Raw genomic sequence first — 26,251 nt, forward strand, 5'->3', positions numbered from 1 at the left:
TCACCTAATTCAATTACTGGTGTCTTTAATTGTTTTGGAAGCGGTGGGTTTTGGGAGGGAAGGTCAACTCTACCCTGGGGCTGTGAAGTTTGCTTGGCCGACTGAGCTGGGGCAGATGGGTTTTTTGGAACAGTGGTAGAAGGGAGCCTTACCGAAGGTGCAGAATACGCTACCCCATTCCCCTGGGGTTTAGTCAGAGTGACCATGCTAGTTATGGCAGCTTCCAGTATGGTCAGTCTAATTTCCACCTTTTTAATGGACTCATTAATAGGTAAAAGGAGAGATCTCAACAAAAACTCCAAGTTCCCTATCAATGCAAATTCATCAGCAGTACGTTGCAGGGATTACACGGTGAGCTCCCTGGACAGCAGTTAGAGTTTAGGCGTCTCCCAAAGTTCCTAAGGATGCAGCGCCTTTAACTCGGTGGTGGGGGGCGGGGCAAGCAGGGAGAGCGTCCAGGTGCAGGTGATAGCAACACAGGGACTCCTGGGAAATGGAGTCCCTGTCCCTCACCTGGCGCTCGCAGTCCTGGAAGAGTGTTCTTTTCGCGCACTTTGATCCGCCCAAGTCGCCAGCAAGGATCCTTCTCCTCGGGTGAGCACCCAGCAGGACGGGCGATGCGGGACCCGCGCAGCGGGTTCCGCGAAGTGCAGCGGTGGAAAATACAAATTCAGCAGCAGTACGTTGCAGGGATTACACGGTGAGCTCCCTGGAGAGCAGTTAGAGTTTAGGCGTCTCCCCTAAGGCTGAGTTATCCTACCACCTGAGTACCCCTGAGCCCGGGACCGACTAGCTATGGTGTCTCACTTGCCCTCCTACTCAGTCACAGAGGCACAAGTGATTAGACACCTCTGAACACAACACTCCTGACCCTCTCAGGAATTGCAGTTGCAGGACACACCCTTTCGCTTTCACACTTGTACTAGTCCACAATATGTTCTGACAGAGATACGAGAAAAGTTTAAAATGTTTATTTTAACTATGGTGCTCTAGTATGCAGTATACGTGACACAATAAGTAAGAAAATGCCTAACACAAATACTGCCAGCATAGTAAATTATCCATAAATCATGAAAGGAGCTGTCATTTTAAGACAGATTAACTTACCCTCCCTCCCCTTCTACAGAAAAAAAATGATTATATATCAGAAGGTCTCTGGGTGTTGGCATTAGACCCCATACCTTAGCATGCACAGACAAAAGTTCTACATTTCAGGTGCTGCCACGATGTCTTCCCTGGAAAGATCCCTATCCAAGTTTTTTTTAACCTATTTGTACATACCTTTAATGCAAAAGTATGCGTTCCCAAACAACAGCTGCATGTGTGTGTTTTGTTTAGGTGCTAGGGCCTGACCAGAACAGAATAACAAGGATCATTGTTGTTTGACCTTGTCTACAGTGTTCAAACTAAATCCCAGGAAAAAACATAACGTGAAAACAACAGCAGGTTCTGTGTGAATGTACAGCATGGCAAAAGCAAAATAAGTTTGTGTTAAAATAAAGAAGACTCCAACGTACCAGAGAACTGCATTTATTTGACAAGATCCACAAGCACCAACTGTCGTTGAAGCTCACGCAACATTGTACTCGGAGCTCCACGTGAAGGTTCTAAAGAGCGGTAAGTACCATGAGGGAGAAAGAGGGGGGGGGTTAGGTATAGGAATGGAAGAGACTGAAGGGGGGAATAGAGGAAAGGTAATTCCCAATTCATAGATTACAACAGTTTGTATAGTAACATGCACAAAGCAGAAGGCAGTCTGCAATGTGCTCATGCTAACATAGGGAAAACAACAATGGGCCTGCCCGGGACATATGACAGGCCTGTTGTAATAATGCTGTGATGCGATTAATGCAACGCTTTCTCATAGAGGAGTATATACATGGGTGTCCGCAGGTGGGGGAAAGGGGGCGCACTTGCCCCTCCCTGGATCGCCAGTGCGTCGGGTGTCGGCCCTGTCAGGGCCGGCCCTAGTCCATCATGCTTTTGAAATGGTGCCATGTGGCAGCCCCCTCCATTTGGGTTTGCAGACTTGGTGAACTGTGAAAGACACAAGGCTGGGGGTGGGGCTCACCTGGGCCCGGCTGCCATGGGCTGAAACGGCAACATGACACCGCATCTCTTTGAGGTGCTGCAGAATTGGCAGGGCAGGGTATGTGGCAGTGATTAGCTTTCCCTGCATCTCTTTCTCTTAGTTTTATCGCTGCATCTGCATGATAACAGCGTTAGGCAGACACTTGAACTGGTGTGAGGTGATAAGTGAGCCCTGCCCCTGCATGAATGAAACACTGAGCATCCTGCAGGGCTCCCAACAAAAAACAAGCATTGGCATAGCCAATAGGGGTATACACCTGTTACAACGCAACTTTTACAACTACCTACTATTACAACGCAACTTTTACAACGCATACCATTACAGCGCATTGCGCTGGGGGGCGCCCTAGGATAGGGAATAAGTTTAATTTAATATCCAACACCTTCCCTAGTGTCCACGGGGACTGGAGTTGGAATAGTAAATTATACTTACCACTATCCAGCACCTCTAAGCGCTATGCGTTGTAATGGTATGCGTTGTAATGGTCGCGTTGTAATGGTAGGTAGTTGTAATGGTATGCGTTGCAACGTCATACATCCGCCAATAGGTCTTGCTTTTGGGACCTTATAAGTATTTAGTTATGCAGCACAATATCTTTGGCGCAACAACATTAACTGTTGCATGGCTAAACATTTATAAGGCACCAAAGGCGGGACCTAAAGGCTATGCCAATGCTTGGATGCAAGGCAGAGGGGAGAAGGGTGCAAGGCAGAGGGGAGAAGGGTGCATGGCAGAGGGGAGACGGGTACAAGGAAGAGGGGAGCAGGGTGCAAGGCAGAGGGGAGAAGGGTGCAAGGCAGAGGGGAGAATGGTGCAAGGTAGAAAAGGTTGCAAGGCGCAGGTGGAGAAGGGTACAAGGCGGAGGGGGAGAAGGGTGCAAGGGGAGGGGGAGAAGGATGCAAGGGGGACGCCGAGATGGGTGCAAGGCAGAGGGCGAGAAGGGTGCAAGGCAGAGGGCGAGAAGGGTGTAAGGCGGAGGGGAGAAGGGTGCAAGGTAGAGAAGGGTGAAAGTCAGAGGGGGAGAAGGGTGCAAGGCAGAGAGGAGAAGGGTGCAAGGCAGAGGGGAGAAGGTTGCAAGGCAGAGAGGAGAAGGGTGCAAGGCAGAGGGGAGAAGGATGCAAGGCAGAGGGGAGAAGGGTGCAAGGCAGAGGGGAGAAGGGTGCAAGGGGGAGAAGGGTGCAAGGGGGAGGGCGAGAAGGTTGCAAGGCAGAGGGGAGAAGGGTGCAAGGCAGAGAGGAGAAGGGTGCAAGGCAGAGGGGAGAAGGGTGCCAGGCAGAGAGGAGAAGGGTGCAAGGGGGAGAAGGGTGCAAGGGGGAGGGCGAGAAGGTTGCAAGGCAGCGGGGAGAAGGGTGCAAGGCAGAGAAGAGTGCAAGGGGGGGAGAAGTGTTCAAGGGGGAGGGCGAGAAGGGTGCAATAGAAAGGGGGATATGGGTTCAAGGTGGAGAAGGGTGCTAGGCAGAGGGGAGAAGGGTGCAAGGCAGAGGGGGAGAAGGGTGCAAGGCAGAGGGGGAGAAGGGTGCAAGGCGGAGGGGGAGAAGCGTGCAAGGCAGAGGAGAAGGGTGCAAGGCAGAGGGACAAAAGGGTGCAAGGCAGAGGGGGAGAAGGGTGCAAGGTGGAAGGGGAAAAGGGTGCAAGGCAGCGGGGGAGAAGGGTACAGGGCGGAGGGGGAGAAGGGTGCAAGGTGGAGGGGGAGAAGGGTGCAAGGTGGAAGGGGAGAAGGGTGCAAAGCAGAGCATGAGGATCGTCTAGCAGCATCAGGCCTGTCAGCAGTTTTTATGGACCCCTATACAAACAACTACTGCCTAGGCCTGATGTGTATTAAAAGAAAATCACTTTTAAACAAATAAGTATGGCACATTCCTACCGAGCGGAATCTGTCCATGTTGCCTATTCACCTTGCCAAGACCAGCATGCAGAAACTTCAGGAAGCACCGGCTGCTTAGGAGAAGGAGAAATTGTTGCGTGTTTGCGCTCCTTTTCAGTCTGACAATACAAATCGTGAGCGACTCCTGTGTGTGGCATACAACATCTTTTCACCTTCAGGTCGAACCGTCGCCTCCAATTAATTCTTTGAGAAGCGGACTGTTTGAGGTGACAGGATTCCCATGGCTCCCACCTGTTTCGTTCAACAAACAAGTTGTAAGTTAGTAACACACAGCTAGTCACCCATAACCGGCCTCGGTTTCTCCTCAGTTCAGTAAATGCACCCACTCCTCACCCCACCCAATCTCCGTTCAGTTTTTAAATTAATCTCCACCAAAGTTTCACACTCGCTTGTCATCACGGACTTGTGCACGTGCCTTGCTCATGCCTTGAATTTCCCTTCATTCAAAAAAGGGGGGGGGGGAAGAACGGCGAGACGAAGGGGAAGGAGGCTGGAGGGAGGGAGTGGTCCAGGCTGACACAGAGAGAAAGCGAGCCCAGGGAGGATGTGAACAACTGGCTGGAGGTGGAGTGAATGACCCCCAGCAGGCTCCTCAGTTGCTAGAGCATTCTCTACTGGAAATTAAATCTAGGCAGGCCGGCGAAAGGGGTGGAATGAAAGGTATGTGGGGGGTTTGGACATAAAGGGGATCTTGCGAGGCCAATGTGGAGGGAGAGGAGAAAAACGGAAATAGGAAGTGGAGAAGGGAAGGGCAGGTATGGAAGAAAAATGACAAGTAGGAATCCGAGGCAGAGTCCCAGCTCCAGAAACTTAAATGGAGGTAACTTTTGGGCAAGGAACGGGTCGTTGTGCCACTTTACGTCTGAGATTATTCAGACAAGTGGCTTGATAGAGGGACAACGGGGGAAGTACATCAGTGCTGTAAAGAGCTATAAGCGAAGAACACTTCCTTCCATATAACTGGGAAGCTTTGAGCACAATAAGTCAGCAGTTCCATGGGGACCGAGTATGAGAGAACAGTAGGTGAGACCTAAAAAGCTGATGAGAAAGATGGGGGGAGAAAGGAGGGGTAGTGCAGGGGTAGTGCAAGCAGAGGTGACAAGAAGGGCGGGGGAGAAGGGCGGGGATAGTGCAAGCAGAGGATCCTGAATAAAACTGACGAGGAGGGAGGGGGAGAAGGGAGAAGGGAAGGGGAGTGCGAGCAGAGGAGCCAGTAGAACAAGGCGCAATGAGATAAGAAAGGCAGACGGCGGCTGCGTGCGTTCACACGCACATGCACACAAGATTTAGACCAGGGAAAGCTTGTAGGTAGCACTTTGAAAAGCCCCTTACTAAAAGTCGAGCAGCAGCGCACGCGCTGCTCTAGGCTCGACCTAAACAGTGTGACCTCACATACCAATGGGCTCTGCTCACTTGCAAAGAAGGGAAAGGGGTTGAAGAGCAGAAAGCGGAGAGAGAGAGGTGGTAATTATTATAATTCTTTTTACAATTCTGTTTTATTTTGCAAACAAGCATGTGCTTCCAAGAGTAACATGAACAGAGTCAAACATAAATAGTAACTGCAGTCGAGTATAATCGCTTACTTTTTTTTCTTTTCATGTAATTTACATGAAACAAAGGAATATTGAACAATTGGGTCTGTAAAAGAATAGTAGAGATTTCAACATTGAGCTGGTAGCAGGGAAGGAGGGGTGACCCCCACATCCATCCTTACCACCCTGAGGTGAGTGCAAAGAACCGTCTAAGATACACCCTAGCTCATTAACCCATCAAACTGCACACCATTCCTTGTTTTGCACATCTGAAAAGGTAGTACTACTCCCGGCATCATGTTTGATTAAACCTGAAATCTTAATTCCTGTTTTCCTGGGTACATCTAAGGAGGTCTGGTGTGTTTTTTAGGTTCTAATAGAAGTATTAAGGAAGAGAGGCACATCTAAAAGGGGTTAGACAAACAAAAGTAAGTAAGAGCTGGGGGAGATGACAGAGTACAGCAGAGAGCTGAACATAAGTGGCAAAACAGCTATATAGAACAAGACGCTTAAGGAAAGGGAGATGGGGAAGGAGAGATGTGTATGTAATGGCAGAATCGATGAAAGAAGGGAAGAATGTTGGTTTGGCAAAAGGAATAGCATGCAAAAAACGAAATGTAACCAGCTTTGGGAGAGTGAGAGGGTGTTGTAACGTACATAAGAGCAGTGGTGTAACTCAAAATGATGGGGTCCCTCTCGGCAGAATGTGATAATGGGCCCCTGAGTCTCCCACATCTCACAGATATTTATTGGCCCTGGGCTGAATGGGAGACCCCTGATGGGTTGGGGGACCTCTGAAGTGTTGTGGGCCCATCTGTGCTGCAGGGGCCTGTATTGCATCTTGGCACAAGAGGTGAAGCAAGGATAGAGGCCGGGGAGAAGAGTGGTGAATAGCAGCGCATGTAGGAGGAAGCGGAAGCTACAGGGGCAGAAACAGAAAATGGAGATAAGAGGTGAGAGAGAGATAAAACAGGAAGAGTTGAGCATGAAGGGGAGAGGTGGACATGAAGGCGGCAGAATCAATGAATAAAGTTAATGCTGTAGAGAAAGATGAAAGGTGAAAGGCAGTGCTTGGATAGGAGAGGTAGATATAAGAGGAGCGGAACCATTAGGATAACTTAAGTGTCATGGAAAGGGAATGCTGAGTGTTAAATGTAACAGGCAACACAACCAAGATCAGGTACGAGGCTGGGATAGAGAGGCAGGGGAGTGGTAGATTTCAGACAATCGTCCACTGTACCATCATTGAAAGGTTTGCTGATGTGGATCTCTCTAGAACCACACCAACCTGATTTAGATTTTTTTTGTTTTTTTTCCAGCCATTTTTAGTTTTTCCCTCTGTTTCATTGTAGTTGCCAGGTCGTGTGCTGTGGCGCCTCACAAGATTTTTCTCTTCCCCTATGGGGATTTTTCTCTTCCCCTATGGGGTTCTTTGTTTATTTAAGCTCTTTGTCTTATTAGATTTTTTTAAAATGTATTTAATACTTGTGCTCAATCATGTCTGAGGATGGTGATGAATTAAAAAAAAAAATGCCCCCATTGGAAACATTTCTGCGGACGCCCATGAGTATATAGGCATATTGTGCACAGCATGATATTATAATGTGCAATTCAATAATGTCTTCTAAGGTTAGTTCTGGAGAGATGAGTGGTTGCATTGCCACCTTGTTCAGCAACAAGACAATCAGTGGCCAAGCCCGGTCAGAGGTTAACCAGCGCTCTCACCAAGTAATAGGTTACTATATATCCACTCATAACAACGGCTTGCCAGGCCATCTTTACAAGGCTGCCAACATCTCCAGACACAAAGACTAGCGAACTTTGGTGCTCCTATCAGGGAGCATAGGATCATCTTCACATCTGAATCCTGTACCAGTCACAAGGACATTTCTTGCCAAAAAGCCAGCAGACCAGTTAAAAGGTCTGTACCAAGGTAAGCTGGGAGAGTTTAACATGGCTCAGCGGATCTAAGAACAAATGTAAGCTCAGATTCATACCAACAAACTGTAAGATGTTTTCATGCTTTTTGCTCTGATTTTGTTTGCCTATGGGTTTGTAATAAAATCATAATGATTCTAATCTACATTTTCTTCAATAGGTTAAGGGTATAATAAATTACCATTTACAAAATTGCATATTGTATGGGTGTATACTGCGTTGGGGTGGGTCAAGATGGGGTAGGAACCTCTTATGCCCTAAGAATCATTTGGCACAACTGTTGTCCTCGAATAACTACAAGCATTGCTTCTAAAATAATGGCTCTGATAAGCACAAAAAAATGAAAATCTAATTGTGCTTGTAGCTCTGAGACAGGAGCTGCCTGCCCCAGTCTGGGTATCACTAGGTCGAGCCATAGCCTTTTTCTAAAAATATTTGGAGCTTCATAACACACTGCTCACTCTTGGACTCCAATAACATAATACTAGGTGACCTCAACCTCCACTGGAATGAGGAAAATAATACTCTGATCCAATCCTTAAACAAACTTCTACTCAATAATAATCGTATCCAACACTGCACAGAGCAAACCCATAACAGAGGTTCAATCATTGACGCCATTATAGTTCACGAAGATACAGTTACTATCGACCACATCCTTCCTGTCGACTTGTCAGACCACCACATCATTCTTTTTCACATTAACAAAATGACTCATTGCCTACCCGGTACACAGGAATCCCTTCATTGGGCGAGAAATCTAAGACAGATTGCCCTTGCCGACCTGGAAGAAAGGATAAGATTACTACCTCCCCCCCACCATAAGCGGCTTCTTTACAATTGAACTTACCATACACTACACTGCAACAATGACAACCATACTAGACCAAGTAGCTCCCTTGAAACAAAAAAGAGTCAGGAACATCCCATCGAGATCCTGGTTCAACACAGACCTAAACTCTGAAAGAAGACACCTCAGAGCTGCAGGAAGACTCTGGAGGAACAAACTACATGATATCAAGTATCAGTTTTGGAGTTACATCAGAATAGTTTGTTACGGGAAATGTAGTGTGTGTACCAGTGGAATAAAACAGACACATAACAAATGCTTCTCAGTAGTAATTCCTGCTACTTTGCAGCCATGAATGGCTGCAGCCTATTGGCCCTGACTGGCCACAGTATTGACTTCTGACATCAAGCCCCAGGCAGTCGTTGGTTTTGGTTCCATAGTTTTTTTGTCTACAGTTTGCAATGCTATTCTTCTATAGTTCAGAGATTTTGCAGTTAAATGATGATATTATACCAACAGTCTTTGGGTCAATCAGCAGGGTCAGAACTGATACAGAAAACAGGCCAGGGCAAAAAATAAAAATAAAAGTGGCCCACATTTTTTAACTGGGCTCACATATGCGAATAGAGAACCTCGGTAAGACATGATGTCTGGGTGGTTCTTGAGTCTGGGGAACCGCATGTATTTGTGTTTGCAAAGGGCAATCTGTGTGTTAGTATTCAAGAAATATGGCAGTGAAATTCACTATCTTCCTTCACTGACAAAAAGATAAAAACATTGACACATCCCTGCTCTTATAACCACAAAGGGCCAGATGTATGACCCTGGCATTTGTGACACGTAAAATGCAATTTACAAAAGTGTCAGAGACACTAATAGTGAATCCCAATGGGGTCACGAATTGCATGCCTCATCAATATTCATGTGGCAAGGGCAATTTGCAACCCCATTGGGAATGGCTAGCAGTCCCAGTGATGGTGGCCTGCTGGGGTCAGCAGACCACCATGTCTGGGACTGCTTTTTCAATAAAGTGCTTTTTGAAATGCAACCCGTTTTCCTTAAAGGAAAAGGGATGCATTCAAAAAAGACAAATGAAACTTTTCAGTTTCATTTTTTAAGGGCAGGCAGTGGTCCCTGAGACAACTGCCTGCTCTTAAAAATATTTTCTCACACACTCACAAATAGTAAGGGGTCTCCTGGGGACCCCTTCCAATTTGCGAGTGGTTTACCACCCACTTGAAGTAGGTGGTACACTGCGAATGTTTTGCGTCCGCAAATGCGGTTGCAAAACAATAGTACATGGCAGTGAGTCTCCATATTAGGAAGGGACGCCCCTTCCTAATAGCGAGAGTCGCAAAAGCTATTTTGCGAGTCAGTGACTCGCAAAAGAGCGTTTGTACATGCCATTACCCTTTTTTGCGCTCGCAAACAGGCCGATCTCCCGTTTGCAAGCGCAAAAGAGGGTCGTACATCTGACCCCAAGTGTGATTGGTCCATCCATGCTGCATGCAATGAGGTAAAGGCATCCTCAGCCTGCACATTGCAGTATGCTACTGCCTACAAAATATTTATTTAATGATGTCTGCAACACCAGCCCGCTCACAGCCACCCAACCGACCCACACACAGCCACAAATCTGTCCCAGACATTGTGTTGGAATGAGTCTTCCCACGTGTGTCATGAGAACTGGGTGATTAGTAGGTGATTTCCAATATGGTGGCTTTATCAACTGGAACTACTCAGTATGTTCTCAGTCTGTAAAGACTGTCACAAATTAGTAGACTGCCTCGAGTTACTTACTGGGAGCACTCATTAACTGAGTCAATTCAATAAATGCATCTGGTTGCTAGACCAACCCTCAGTGACATACATTTGCACATAACAGGAATGGATCTGTGCTTAAAATTATAAAACACAAATATAACATGTCCAGCTTTATGATGAAAGAGGCTGACTGTCTATGTTCTGTCATACCCTTCCCATGTCACAGTAGTAGGTGCCTCGCCTCCTCCCTTTCAGATAATTTGGTGCTGCTTGTGTATTTTGAACAGGACATGGAGGTGAAAGGTTTGTTGTGTGTCCTCTGGGAAACTGGAGATGATAAGAAGTTTTTTAAATGTAAAGGGTTAGCACAGCTGTCTATTTCCTGTTTTCTGTAAAGACTGATAAGGAAAATTAAAACTCTGTGTAGTAAGGGCTCCTGGTAAGCAATTAGGGCATTCCTGATATTCAGTCAAAGAGTCACTGGCCGTGTGCTCAAAAAGGATACCAAACTGTTATGCACCAGTACTGATTATACAGCACTAGGTGCCAGCTGTAGTAAGAAGCAAGTTGCAAAAAGTCGTTGCAAATGGTACACCAACTTTTTTTAGCCCATCTCTCATTTTGCGATGCGACCTATGCATAAATTGGTCTCATTACAACATCTTGCGTAGCAGGAGGGCACAAATTGAGGTGCCCAATGAATATTGATCAGGCATGTCGCTATTAGCGACCCTTTGGGATTGAAGATAACTTGCAAGGAAAAGTAGACCCCCATCCTTGTGTTTGCATTCCCAGTGGTGTAGCTAGTCCCTGCGTTTACCGCCCGCGATGGCCGCAGTTAAGAGAGAAGAGTGGGGGGGTGGTGGAGTGAGTGAGACAGACAACGACGAGGTTAAAAAGTGACACCGCACCCAAAATGTGTGCAGGTCAGGGCGGAACCATGGGTGGCCTGTGCATGTAAGAGAGATGGGGTTGGGGTGGATTCAACAGACGACCGAGAGTCTGTCAAAATCCCCCCAACCGGCCCCACCACTCTTATCTGCACGGGCCGCTTCTGGGCAGTACATTCCACCCCCTCTTGCTACACCACTGTGCTTTCCCAAACAGGATCTTTTATTTAAAGCAGCCTGTGTTCTTTTTTTTTTTTTACAGTAAGTTATGCTTCATTTAAAAAATAAAAGTTTCACATTTGGTGGGGACCAAGCAGTGGCCTCGTCGACCATGGCCTACTACCCCATAGGTCATCAGACACCATTCACAATAGGGAAGATATTGCAAGAGGACACTTTTCCCCTTGCAATTCAGGTACCACCTCCTCCAAATCCACTTCAGGAGTCAGAAAGACTTTTATGACTTACAAAGTTGGCTTACTACGTATGTAACATCTATTTTGTGGGGAAATTGCGAACCTCTAGGTCTGTGATTGCAAACTGACTTTGCACATCAGGCCCCATATCTACTGACTGCAAGAATCATCCTCTGCCGCACATTTTCAATAACAATTATTTTTATCGAACAAGTAACAATCTTCAGATATACATCATACATATATTATATAGTCACATAAGTTTACATGTGTTCCCTGTACACCATGTTACATCCTACATTGGTTTTCACGATTCCTCTGCCGCTCATTTAAACATTACTGGAAGAATCTAAGGTGTTCAACATGCTGTAACTTTTGTTAAGTTCGGTTTTCACCATCTCTATAGTAGCTTCTTGTACTCTCAATGTGACATTGAAGTTTCTTAAGTAAGTGTCACACATTTACGCTAATAATTTACTGGCAATGCCAGATACATGGACTTTTGATAAACTATCTATCAGATAGCTGAATTACGTCTTATCGGTTGCCAGTATAGCTTTGGATCATGGAAAAGTAAAGGAGGTTATGACATCATTTTGTTGCGACTTTTGCACACATAACACAAAGGAACAACGTAGGATAAGCAGACATTTGTAAAAAAAATGCTACATAAATTATTAATAGGGTCACACTGAGGATATGGACTGAATAGGCAGGGAGACCACACCTTTAAATTGCTTTAGCAATCTCTGGAATTAAATCTCAATTGCAACGATACCTCTAATTAAAGAAAAAAGATACAGAAAATGTGATTCTAAAACTGAAGTGGGCGGCTATGGTAGGGTGAGAATGTCTTCTTGATTTATTAAACATGTCTTTCCTCTCTTTCCTACTGATGCATGTTCTTCTGGCCGGATTAGAGTAATACAACAAGCACTGGCAAAAATCTATTGGATTTGTTCATGTTTTTTTGACATGTAAAACAGCACGAGCTGCTGTACTACATGGATTAAAGTCAAGGGGAAAAAAGTGCTATCACACGACCAGCGTTGAACAGTGCTTTTTTTAAAGCCATGTTGTACAGCAGCTCATGGTGCTGTAAAATATGTTAAGGAAATCACAAGGGAAGGCAAGCCACACGAGGGAGGTGCGAGGGAGAAGGGAGGGAAGGGTAATGAACAGCGGGAGAGGGAGAAGCAACACAAAGGAGTCGCGGGGGAGAAGGGTGGTCGCAACAAACACGGGTGGGGGAGAACGACACTAGACAGGTGCAGGGAGCGGAGGAAGTAACAATAACGGACAGCAAGAGAAAGGGAAGTATGAGGAAACCAAAACAAGTGGGATGTGGGGGAGACTGTGCCAGCAAAATGGAGATGGAGCGGGCTTAAGGGGAAAGAAGCCCCACACACAAGGAGGAGTGGGAGGAGGTAGAAGAAAGAGTACCTCAATCACAGCACGAGTAGCAGATGGGCTCTAATTAAGTTGAATCAATCTGTGCTTGCTCCATGCTCCAAAGAAAGGAAATGAAGTGATGCTTGGTATGCACTGACCAATCAGTAGCCATCAAAGAAGAGTGATAATTAATCCAACAAATGGTAAGCAATGGTCAGGCTCCAAGCCTGTAAACAGTGTGTGAATGTGCTATCACAGGCTCGATCTAAAAAGGCAAAATGTCATAGTAAACCTAGGTCGGTGCCAGAAAAATGGAGATGGAGTGGGTGGGAGGGGAGGGAAGTGGAAAGAAGCCCCACACACACAAGGAGGAGCGTGAGGGAGGTAGAAGAAATAGTACCTCAATCACAGCACGAGTAGCAGATGGGCTCTAATTAAGTTGAATCAATCTGTGCTTGCTCCATGCTCCAAAGAAAGGAAAGGAAGAGATGCTCGGTATGCACTGACCAATCAGTAGTCATCAAAGAAGAGTGATAATTAATCCAACAAATGGTAAGCAATGGTCAGGCTCCAAGCCTGTAAACAGTGTGTGAATGTGCTATCACAGGCTCGATCTAAAAAGGCAAAATGTCATAGTAAACCTAGGTCGGTGGCAGAAAAATGGAGATTGGGTGGGAGGGGAGGGAAGTGGAAAGAAGCCCCACACACACAAGGAGGAGCGTTAGGGAGGTAGAAGAAATAGTACCTCAATCACAGCACGAGTAGCAGATGGGCTCTAATTAAGTTGAATCAATCTGTGCTTACTCCATGCTCCAAAGAAAGGAAAGGAAGTGATGCTTGGCATGCACTGACCAATCAGTAGTCATCAAAGAAGAGTGATAATTAATCCAACAAATGGTAAGCAATGGTCAGGCTCCAAGCCTGTAAACAGTGTGTGAATGTGCTATCACAGGCTCAATCTAAAAAGGCAACATGTCATAGTAAACCTAGGTCGGTCGCAGTAAAATGGAGATGGAGTGGGTGGGAGGGGAGGGAAGGGGAAAGAAGCCCCACACACACAAGGAGGAGCGTGAGGGAGGTAGAAGAAATAGTACCTCAATCACAGCACGAGTAGCAGATGGGCACTAATTAAGTTGAATCAATCTGAGCTTGGTCCATGCTCCACAGAAAGGAAAGGAAGTGATGCTTGGCATGCGCTGTCCAATCAGGAGTCATCGAAGAAGAGTAACAATGAATCCAACGAATGGTAAGAAATGGTCAGGCTCCAAGCACTTTAAACAGTGCATGAATGTGCATGTGCTATCACAGGCTTGATCTAAAAAGACAACATGTCATAGTAAACCTAGGTCAGGCAGGTCATAGGGTCAGAATAAGGCATACATCTCAATTGAGGACATAGACCCAAATAAAAATCAGCAGAAATTAAAAGAGGCGGACAGCGCACAAGACCTGTGGCCAGCTCAAGTTAAAAGGAGACAAGGAATGAAAATCAATATTAAATAAAGATAACACAATTCAGTAACACTGGGGACGTAGTCAGCTAGCGACAAATAAGCGCTGGAAAGAAAAGATTGAAGAATCATAAAGGGATGTGGCTACAGACTTAAATCCAAATTCACAAGTCAAACAGAGAAATCTAAAAAATGGTTTATTGAGGAATGTGAGGGAACTTTGACTTAAAAACAGAGTTCTAATTCTGTTTGGCACAATCTTCAGAGAGTCTCAGGAAGGTATTTATTACCTAATTGCAGATTGGGAGGCTATTGTCTTACTGGCTAGATTTTGAGACAAAGAGTTGAGTGGGGGTAAACTCCAACCCATTTTGTAATTATTTAAAGGATTTGTAATTCAGGAAATGAAGTGTCGCATAGAGACACTGGACTATAACCCATGCAAAGGGGCCTTACCTGGCATCAAAGATAAAGTGTGCAAACAAACATATACAACAATTTAAAATGAGAAAAACAGCATGGGGCAATTCATCAAAGTAATCAATTTTCAGAAGTATAATTACCTTAACAGTAGGACGAGACAAGATGTTAACAGCATTACTTAAATCATATCAAGTCAAAATAAAAAGAGTAGAGAGACCTATCAGGAAGTTGAAACATTCATGTGTCTTTCACAATGTAATGTCTTTCATTGATATCTCAACTGTTGTTCCTCTTAACTTTGGCCAAATACCTAATTATTGCCAAGGCTCTTCATTACCCAACGCTGGTTTCCACTTTCTATGTAAACTATTTCCAGCAAATTTTCTTTGCTAAAAAAACTTTAAATGACAAGAGTAGCTTCTGAACCTTCACCATTAAAATGCCTTTAACTTTTCAAAACCTTCAAATCATCTCCATCAACTCTTTGAGTGTCATCAGCAAATTAGTAGCCACGTTACAAAACTTTAAAGGTCTGAAGAGAAGTCAATTAAAATCATCAGCCAACTCAATGACAAAGTAAATTGGAGAATTAAGGGACAGGGGCTTTCAGGGTGTAGATGGCCCAGTCACCATTCACAGAGTTTAATGAGTTGGAAGAGTTTCATAGTCACTTACTGTGAGAAGCTGGCCTGGTATATGATGTACACTTATGTAAGCTGTAGGAAGGTGGAATCTGGCTATATGGTTACCCCCACTTTTTGCCTGGTGTTTTGCTGGTTTTCGACTTACTTGGACTGGGATCCTGCTATTCAGGGCCCCAGTCTATCTGATTTCTCTATAAAATGGATTGCATGTACTTTAGGTACATACCAGATTGGTTACTGGGCTACCCTTGTGAGTCCCTGTATATGGTACCTTAGGTACCCAGGGCATAGGTACCCCAGAGGCCTACCAGGGGCTGAAGCATGTATTATGCCACCCCTGGTAGGCACCAGAGGTCTGCACTTGCAGCCTGGGTAAGGTGGTGTAAGCACCCCTTACTTAGATATAGTATACCTGTATCTACCTATACATTTGCAGCTAGATTCAAGAAAGAGCCATTTTGCAAGTCCTTAATAGCGATTATTAAGGAATCGCTATTAAGGACTTGCAAAGCGGGATTCATGTAGGAATCGCTAAATAAATTGCGATTCCTACACATTCCTTATTTGTGATTAGCAAATTGCTAATCGCAAATAAGGAATAACTCCCCATTCATTCCTATGGGCCTAATGAATGGGGAGTATTCCTTATTTGCGATTAGCAATTTGCTAATCACAAATAAGATAGCGATTTCAAGGGTGCCAGGGGTGTCCAAAGGACACCCTGTAGCACCCCTGAAATACAAATTTACACAGGTGTTGCGCACACACATGTCCAAAGGACATGTGTGTGTGTGTAACATGCAACAGAGAAAAATGCACTAAAGTGCATTTTTCTATTTTTTCGCTATTTACCACGAAGTGAGACTTCGTGGTAAATAGCGGCAAAATATTGCGAATTCGCAATTTAAAATTGGTTAATGAATTGCATTTAAGGAATCACTAATAGAGATTCCTTAAATGCTATTCCTCGCAAATATGCGATTTCGCAAATAGCGATTTTTCCATTTGGGATGATGAATCCCAAATGCAAAAATTGCGCTCGCAAAGGGCCAGATTCTCAGATTCTGGCCTTTTGCGAGCGCAATTTCCTTTCATGAATCTGGCTGATAGACACATATTAACCTATAATTCATTCCTATGGCAGGCCTTGACAATACTGGAGGCAGAGTGCTTGGTTTTGTGTGAGAGGGTGCCCTAGCATGAGCTGAGCCCCTCTGCAGCTTTTAAAAATATCTCCTTATAGCTGTTCTATGATATAGCCACACCATATACTCTTAAGTGCATTATAATCCTCGGGGTTAATGCTAACTTTGGTTTGTCTGTATCAAAACATGTCGAGTTTAGTGTCAAACACTTTGGAATACTACCCCCCTCCCCCGCCAGTCCTGGCGGTGGGGGTAGCATTCCACCCTTCTTCAGGGAGAAGACATGTACACACTGGTATACCCGGTTATAGTTTAAAAGAGCCTCAGCATCACAAAATGAATGCTGCTGCCACAGACACAAATCTGACCTCCTGCTGCTGGACGAAACTCCGGCAGGGGAGGCCTGAACAAAGGATTTCCTGTCCAGGGAGGTGCCAGCACCTCCCGGGACAAGCTTTAGTGTATTGGGGCAGGGTGGGTTGCATTCAGTGAATGCTTTTCAGACACTGCCTGGGGCACACAAGGTGCTCCATGCATTTCCCAGTTCAAACCGGTTGCTGGGGCACTCAGCCCCAGCTCTGAAGCGAAACGGATCAAAGTGGAAGGGGTGTAACCACCCCCTCCCCAGGTCCTCCCATAGGTGGGACCCTAGAGTTAGTCCAACCCTTAACTTAGTATAAGTATAGGAACCCAGTCCCTAGGATTTTAGATTACCCTGGACGAAACTCAGAAGAAGAAATCTTGGACCTTCGACATTTTATTTCGACTAAAAGACTGAAGAATCTCCCTTGGGGTCAAGGAGTGACTTCCCTGTTCAAACAGGCACCAAAGAAGCATCTTGCCGGTCTGCATTTTTGAGGCTCCCGCCGGATCCCGAAGAATCTGCGACACAGGACACGGACTTCCAGACATTTCTGAAGCTGACACGAGTTCCCAGCCGAGCGGAGACCTGTAGCTGGCACAAGAGACCTGGGACCGGAACTCCTGGACATCCTGCAAGTTTGCAGCTGCACTACTTCCCGAAGTTTCCCGAAGTTGGCATTGGGGTATTTGAAGCCCCTGCCCAAGCACCTTTTGCACCTAAGCTCAGAGGCCTACACTCCACAAGTGTTCCGTGGGCCCACTCTTTGCATTTCCGCTCGAGGCTCCTTCTCGATCTCTAGTCTGTTGGCTAGTGGGTCCCCACGAAGGTCAATCCTTTGTTTCTTGAGCTTTCCTGGTTGCTCCAACGTTCTCTGACTCCCCTCCAAAGGGTGAGTCCCTCAGACCTTGCTGGTCTGCACCGAAGCCAATCTTGTCATCTTGCGTGGATTGCTGTTGCCAAGGCTTGTTGGGTCCAATCGGATTCCGACGCTGCAGCACTTGACATCCTTTGTGGGACAGCTCGAATCCGTCTCATTGTCCTCGTGGCTGAAGAGTCAAGCTTCACCTCCCCCACTTGAAAGCACCCGACATCGGCTGGCATATTCCTGTCCCCATCCTGGTCACTGGCTAGTGACCCAGACTCTTTCCCCTCTGCTTTCAGGTTCTTCACATCCCCGATCCATCCTTGGATCCACCTGGACACTTTTCCTCTGGTCGCCTGCAGCACTTCTTCGCAGTTCTCCATTGGAATCAACGACGAAACCCGACACCAAAAGACACCTATGCACCCGGCTTCCCTGGGTGCGGTAACACGAGTACTCCGGTGCTCCCGTGGGTCTTGACTCTCGAAGTGTCTAAGTCTAAAAGGGTTCCATCGTAGTTCACCTCTAAGTGTCCTTAATCTTTAAAATTGTAACTTGTTCATTCTCCAAAGAAAGTCAATAGTGATTCGGGGCTGTGTTTAGACACTGCAAACGTACCCCGTGGGTGTCCTGCGTCCCTACCTTCGGTTGTTCCTGGTTGCCCCAGCAGTTCTATAGGCCCTAGGCCTGATTTCTGTCCTCATGTTGTTCTTATACCACTATTTTAGTATATGGTTTGTGAGGCCCCTAGGGCAAAACATGTACTGTGCTATTTACTGTGTGCTATTTAAAGTTCTTGTATTGTACTTTTGCCTCTAGCCTCATAAAGAGACTAGAGGGGTTGTGTTTAGAATAAATACATATATATTTGATATATACCTTGTGTGGTGTACTTTCATTTGATCATTTAAGAGATTATAGACTGGTAAAACAAGCTGCTTTACATTGCTTTGAACGGAGGAAACTGCAGAGACGACGAGAGACCCGTACGAAGGAAAACTAAGGTGCCTTATATATCGCCACCTAGCATATGAGGCGGCAACTCATCAATTGAGGTTGTCCTAATCAAAATGATACCCTTCGATTGACATATTGGCACCTATTTGGACCATCACGAGAAGACGGTTGGATCCACAAACAAGGGGAAAAGATATAATATCCTTTGTATACAAAGTAACGGAGGTCCAATTGAAAAGACACTCCAATCCAATAGAGAACCTGAGAAGTAATGGAGAAGGTCTACTACTGCATGTTTGAAGGCCAAAGAATTGGCAATTCATATCGAAGATGATATGTTTTTAACTGATCTGTCCTGAGGAAGGTGTTTAAACAACTAAAAAGACACCGAAACACGTCGACAAAAGGACCTTTATTAGTATTGTATTAATGTCATTGTATAATTTATTGTATCTTATCATTTGTGTATGTGAATATTGTTGTATGCCAAAGATAGACACAGCATGTTAGGATATTGGAATACTAAACTGAATTAGTATGCTCTGAGGAAGTCATACCTCAAACTGTGTTCTTGTTTATATTATTTTATGTACGAAATTTTAAAATGAAACTTTGATGAAATAAGGAAAAAACTGTTTTTAATAAAATAGACAAACGAACCTATCTGCATTTGAAAAATCCTTTAGTTGTGTCAAAGTAGTTACTGGATGGTCATTTCACCATTGTGGGGATTAATTGAGGAACACAGAAAGGAAATAATTGTGTTTACTGTTTACATTCCTTTGAAGACTTAGCCTGAAGGCTGCTATCCACAGCTACCACTAGGATAGCTTTCTATAAGGTTGACTCTAGAATAGTGGATATCATATGCCTGACCAACTTCTTTCATAAGCGGACATCTTGCACCAGTCCAAACAACCCTTATGGTGATTTAGGAGGTCTTAGACAACCTTAGAAAGCTCTTGAAGTGGTAGCTGTGGAGAGCAGCCTTCAGGCTTAGTCCAGAAGGAGTGTAAAGCAGCTTGTTTTACCAGAACACAATCTTATATGTATAGATTAAGTGAAAAAGAACCACACAAGGTATTTATAAAAATATGTATTTATTATATAATATTCTCTAACTCATAGAGATATCTCTTACCCAGAGATACGCATAATGTACACAATACTTTGCAAAGAAATCAAGTAAATAGCACAAAATACACAATGGACCCCAGTGGGGGGACCAAACCATATACTAAGAAAGTGGTACAATAACCACAACTCAGGTCAGGTCAAGACAATGTCAAGAGGACATATAAGTGATGGGGACCCAATGAACCACCCAAGGTGAGTGACTAGGAACCCCATGGAGAGTGGGTGCAGTGTGGGAACACAACCACGGGCTCCGTACAAATCAATGTGTAAATTGCGGTTGGAGTTTTAAAGATTAAGGACCCTTCCCAGTGGACCCTGTAAAAACCCAGTCAAAGACAGAAGGTTGAGGAGCCAACCCTCCTGTGGATGCCCTAGTACCCACTTTACCTACACAAGGGAAGCCGTGTGTATTGGTGTGAAGTTGTGTCGGAAACCACCGCCGAACCCAATGGAGAACTTCAGGAAAGTGCCACTGCTGAAGAAGGAGAAAGTGTCTGGTGGAATCCGAAGGTGGATTCTAGTTGAGAGGTACCTGCAAGCAGAGGGGACAGAGTCTATGTCACTCAGGAGCGACCAGGAGATCTGGAAGACGAATGGCCACCAATGTCAGGAGTTGTAGGAGATTTGTCGAGGACCTTGACTCTGCAGCTGTGAGGACCAGGTGATTCTGAGGAAGACCAGGAGCTGTGCACGAACTGTCGCACGTGGGATGTCAAGTGCTGAGGGGTCGGTGTCCGGCGGAAGTACCAACAAGTCTTGGCAAATGCAACCAATGCAAAAGTCGGAGTAGGTGCAGTGTCAGGATCAGCAAGGTCCGGGGGACTCACCGCAAGCAGGGGAGTCAGGGCAGGCAACGAGCAATCAGGGAGCCTAAAAGAAGTAAAGGTGACCCTCAAATGGACCCTCAGGTCAGAGGCACTGGAGCCACGGGAGGACCTCAAGCAGCTCACCAAATGATGCAGGCCACAATGCAATTGATGAGGTGTGGCCAAAGATTCTAATCACTGGAGATGCTCGAGGTTGGGGCTACTTGGAGCCAACAAGCCTTTGCAACAGCATGTTGATGGGGTGCACACCGGTTCAGTTCCTGTGGCTCCCACGAGGGATGCTGGCCTCAAACTTGGTGAGAGGGCAGGGCAGGCCTCGAGAGCTGTGGAGAACAACCACCTGTTTTGTTGAACCTTTTGGAGTGCATAGGAGCTCAGGATCAGCAGATGAGTCAGCTTAGTTGCAGTGCCTGCAGATGCAGGGAAGTGACTCCTTCACTTCAAGGGAGATTCCTTCAGGTGTCTTTGATGCCCACAGGCCTTAGAAGGTTCATGTATGGTGCACAAGCACAGACATTGCAGCAGGCTGAATGGGGGACGAAGTCAAGCCCAAAGGAAGTCCAGCAAAGTCCAGAGTGTCCAGACTGTAGAATTTGAAGTGGTGTTTGAATTAAATCGTGTCCCACAATGAATCTAGGGACTCAACCACAGGTAAGCACTTAAGTACCCTCAGGGAAGGGTTGGGACGATGCCAGAGCAGGAACCAACAGCTGGTTTGAGCTGGGCTATGCATGGGGACACCAAATGTACCCCTCATGCAGACTGAGTGGTTCTGGCAAGTGCTCCCACCCTGCCCCAATACACTAAATCCTATCTGGGAGGTGGTCATACCTCAATGTAACAGGAAGCCTATTGTTCTACCTTCCCCTGCTCGAGCTTGTCGCAGCAGCAGGAGGTCAGAATCGTGTCTCTCATCGGCAGCAACCATTTTGTGCTGTTCAGGTCTAGAAGACTGGTACCGCAGACATGGAGAGCCTAACGGAGGGCTTTTCCAGTGCTTGGAATCATAGGTGTGGGGGTATGATTCCAACATGTTTGATACCAAACATGATAGGATTCGTTGATGTCAGTTTCGAGTTGGTCATCGTGTAATTACGCGGTGCCCCTCTATATAGTGTACGGCTGCTTCACTTACAAGCCGGGAGAATGGACTGCTATAAGGGTGACATAGGTTTTAAGTGCAGTGTCCCTACATATAGGAAACCTACATCTTTAGTAAGTGGTACTAGCACCAGCTTACACAGGCTGCAATGGGAGGCTTGTAGTTACAGTTTGAATGGTCTCCCATATACTAGGCAGTGGTGGTTCCTCTATGGGGGCGTTTGGGCACCGCCCCGCCCTGCTTTCTCGCTGTGCGAGAAGGCAGAAACAAATGGTAGTTATTGCCGTAATATAACTACCATTTGTGACGGCGAGAAAGCAGAACTTCCTGGTTTAGAGTCAGAGTGGGCGGTGTGTTACTCGAGGGCAGGGGGGAGTGGCTTGCCCACTGTTGTTAATACTGACTGTTTGGGCGGACTGAGGCCGCCCAAACAGACAGTATTAACTACAGTGGGAAAGCCACTCCCCCAAGCCACTCCCCCCTGCCCTCGCGTAACACCACACACTCACTCACTCTCCACGTTTTCTGTATGCTGCTGCAGCAGCATACAGAGAGAAAATGACGTAGCCTGGGGCAGCTGGCCGCACCAATGAAAAACGCGGCGGTGGAGGGGAGGGAGGCTGCCTGCCGCCTTCCTGTGATGACGTGCTGTAGGACTTGAAAACGAGGAAGGTGGGAGTCAGGACGGAGTCTCCGGATGGTGAGTTTATTTTTTTTTATTTGATATATATTTTTGTGGCCTGTTTCTATGTATGTCCTTCTTTAAAACTCTTTGTTGAACATGCATGCGGCGCAGCTGAGAAGGTATGCGTTTATTTAGGTCACTGTTATTTAGGAGTGTACTGTTTGGTAGTGCCCGGCGACCCGGCCCCAGCAGCGTGCTGGTACTGTATTGGCATGTGATGTGACTATTTCAAAATACTGTATTTCGGTAATTCTAATTCTTTTGATTCTATGGCACGCTCAGCACTGCCCAAGTTTCAAAAGTTAACGACTGTACCAGCGCAACAGTAACCCTGGCCTCACCTCAGGCTGCTGCCATTTGTCGCTAGGCTGCATTTATTGATAACTGTAATCACATTGCACGTTTTCACCACTTCTGTCTTATTAAAAATTGCTTTTCACATCAGGTACATTCCATTTTGCCTGCGCGCTGTGAGGCTTTTCAAATATCTGCCTTTCTATTCTCTTTTTTGGCTCACTCTTCTCACTCTCTTTTTCGCTACATATTTTGTTTCCTCTTCTTCCTTCTTTTCCTCTCTCTTCAGTCTGTCTGTCTTCTCTCCCTCTAACCCCCTCTGAGCTTTCCACACTTACTGCCTCTCTTTGCTCCTGTGTTTGTCTAGTCTTGCTATTCACCTGTTGATCTCTTAAAAAGGCGCCATCCAACACAGAACTCAATTTGGAGTTCAAACCTTTACAAATATTCCCTTTTTGTGTGTGTTCTCGAGAGGGACGTTCCCTCACTCGTGATTTTTATTACAAAGGGATATTTGTAAAGGTTTGAGTTCGGTGGTCACATACACGGGCTTTGCAGACATAAATGTGATGTGTCACAAAAACACAGTTTGTATTTAAAGGGCCATTTATCTCTCTGAGATGGGGTGGATAGCACGTGGCATTACAAATGTTCATTGTTGCCAGCCTTCTGTGCACTGACTTTGGTAGATTGTTATCATGAAAGTCGGTGTTGGCCCTCCCAATCCTGGTTCAGTCGCAGTTAATGGAAAATTGTCCAGGGCGTGTTTTTTTAAAGCAAGGATGAAATCCTGCTCCATCATGAAAGGACTCAGCAAAAGATGGGGCGAAGGGGCACAGGAGAGAGTGGACGACTGGGTGTGTTCACTAAGGAGGAACACAACCTATGCACATTCTATTGAACTGCAGCATTTGTAAAGCGCTTTCTATGCACGTGTGAGGTGCTGACAAAATATGCCCTGCAGATTGAGAAATATTGTATAATGACTGGTAATGGTTCTCTTGACGCCTAGGTCAGAGTCTCAAAAAGTGCACGACGGTAGCCACTAAAACTGTATTTGCAAAAGCGAAGGTTTTATTAGCTCTCTCAAATCCAGTTCCTCTCCAGAGCAGAGCTCGCTTGTGCCTGTCCTCGTGTGCTTGGCTTCCGTTTTCCCATGCACGTTTCTAAGCTCTCAGTGTTGTCAGCTGTGTTCCTTAAGAAAGAAATTCTTATTATCGACCCCTACTTGTGCCACACCGAGTGTACCAAACTGAATGACCTCATCTTCTCAACCAATTGGCATGCCAAATGGAGGAAATTCCTCTCTTTCTCTCTCAACTCCACTATCACCGAGAAAATACCACATGGCCACAAACTTACTATTGCACCCTCCTCTATATTCAATGGTAATGCCATCATTTCCATCTATAACAACAGCACCGTTCTCATTCAATCTTCAGTTCACAGTCTGGAACTTTTCAGCTATCTCTTCTCCTACCTCAAGAACAAAATTGACATGACCACTCCCCCTCCTGACCCATTGCTACCCCCTCTAATTCTTTCCCGTATTATAACCAGGCCCGGTGGCGAACTCCGCTTCGCTAGCAGAGTTTGTGGGGTTTTGCCAACTCCACGCTCCGTTGGGAATGCGGAGTTCAGGCAAAACTCTGTGGCGGAGCGGAGTTAGCCCATGCCGTGCCCACGCCCCTGCCTACATCTAAAACAGAAAATAAAAACACTTAGCTGCTCTGGCTTCTCCGGGCTGCCCTCCTTCTCGCTATTCTCCTCCTCGCCAGTCGCAGCATACCCCTACGTTGTACGTCTTTGGAGCACTGCACATGCGCAAATGTGCGTGCATGCGCAGTCCTTGCAAGACGTACAACGTGGGGATATGCTGCGACTGGTGAGGATGAGGACAGCGAGGAGGAGGGCAGCCAAAAGACGCCAGAGCAGGTAAGTGTTTTTATTTTTTGTTTATTGGGAGGGTGGAGCGGAGTTCCACAGAGTTTTTTTTAACTCTGTGGAACTCTGCGGAATGCCACTCCATGTACTCCGCCAGGATTAATGATAATCTCCTTTCCCCAACCCACCATTCTCTCCCCTTTCCCACCGCTTTCCCCGGGTGGTATCCACCTATCCGAGGGCACTACCACCGTCCTACACACTCCCTTCCCCAGTGACACCACCAACCATACCCAAAGTCTACACCAATCCGACAGCACCACCTTCCATCCCTTTTGAGCCCCCCAACCCCACACCCCCATCAACAAGACCAACTCATCCCCCACCCCACTCATCCAACCACTTCTGAGCCTCCTAAGATGATCCTCACTAATGCCAGCTCCCCCCAACCGCTCTGCTATTCCTATAAACTTCAATGCACCCCAACCAATAACCTCTTAAATACCTCTTCATTGACTCTAAGCTCGTCACTGTAAAGTCTGAGCTGCAATTAATTTGAGTTGACAATCTTAAACTAGTTTGTATCACCTCTAACCTTGCTCACAAGTGGCCCTCACACCTGACTCACCTCCAGACTAACATCTCCGTAATCTCCAACAACCAATCTAACCCTATCCCTGCTTACACAGAGATCTCATACCATGTCTGGAGATCCACACCCAACCTTAACCACTCTTATCAAACCAATAGGCTAGTCAGACAGCTATCAAGCGGTGATATACTCTCACTCCTTGACACCTACGGCCTTGCTCCTGCCATTCAACTCTTCCCACTACACAAATCGAGACTATTATCTCCTACCCTATCAGGACATCCTACCCCAGCATTAGGTTTACGAACAAAAGAAACCTCACACAAGTTTGAATCTCACATACATCCTCGACCACCTCCAAAACATCCCTGAAATACGCGTTGCTAAACTGCAGCTCAGCCATGAAACACACAGCCAACATAGCTGATCTTATACCTAACTTGGACGTAGACATCCTGATTCTCACTGAAACCTGGTTAAATTAATCCCCAGCTCCTATTCTAGACACTCTAGTCCCGCACAGTCATTACATCATTAGACTAGATCGCTCAGGACGCTCGAGAGGTTGCCTTGCCTGTATATACAAATCCTCACTTGGTTTGAAACAACCACATACTCTATCTCTTCCCTCATTCGAATACCTCAGGATAGACATCACCACCACTAACAATTCAAGGTGCTGCATCACCTGTAACACTTCAAGGTGTTCCCTCCACATGTTTTATCACCTACCAGGAGAAAATCACACGTTCATTGAACAGATCATGGAGATTATCACTGCTAACAATGAAGAGCACAACAACCAAATTTTTCTTGGCGATTTCATTATTTACTGTAACTATTACAATGACCCTCTCGTGAACAGTTTTAAATATTTCCTCTAGTACCTCAAAATTATCCAAGCCTGCAACAGACTGATCCATACCAAAGGAGCTAGCCTAGGCTTACTTATTGTAAAAGATGGCACCATACAAATTGAATCTATTCTCCCCTGCGATTGGACTGAACACTACTGCATCACCTTCTTCCTAAAAAATGCAACCATTTCTAAGGGCCAACCATCGAAAGCCAAACACTGGGTCCAAAACAGCTGCAACTTAGTGACTCTCAGTAACGACATCCTGCTCATGTCCTCCCCTATGAACGACATCCATGACCTCACTCATCACTACTTCAACTCCATGA

Source organism: Lissotriton vulgaris, chromosome 5 (assembly GCF_964263255.1).
Source record: "Lissotriton vulgaris chromosome 5, aLisVul1.2, whole genome shotgun sequence".
NCBI classification, from domain to species: Eukaryota; Metazoa; Chordata; class Amphibia; order Caudata; family Salamandridae; genus Lissotriton; species Lissotriton vulgaris.